A 232-nucleotide genomic window follows, 5' to 3' on the forward strand; every position below is an offset into this window, starting at 1 on the left:
CATACAGTATTAACACTACACATAAAGTGTGGAACGTAAATGTGCGCGTACGTTTGTATGCTATGTGATTATATCTGGTTTATTTATATGTGACAGCTTTTATCAATAAGTTTTTACTGATGTCACCGTTATTGGTGCTTCGTTTGAAATCTGAATATGCTTCCAACACATTATGTTTATTTACGTATATACATTTTCTTCCTTTTTAATTTTCAAATGCCCACTCCCCCAT

General features: G+C 32.8%; 1 protein-coding gene across 1 annotated transcript in view; it reads left to right on the plus strand.

The window, feature by feature from the left end:
- The window catches only part of LOC119585617 (potassium channel subfamily K member 10-like), a 16,240-nt gene that overhangs the window by 8,204 nt on the left and 7,804 nt on the right, over positions 1-232 (plus strand). The window lies entirely within an intron of this gene.

Source organism: Penaeus monodon, chromosome 20 (genome assembly GCF_015228065.2).
Source record: "Penaeus monodon isolate SGIC_2016 chromosome 20, NSTDA_Pmon_1, whole genome shotgun sequence".
Lineage (NCBI taxonomy): Eukaryota > Metazoa > Arthropoda > Malacostraca > Decapoda > Penaeidae > Penaeus > Penaeus monodon.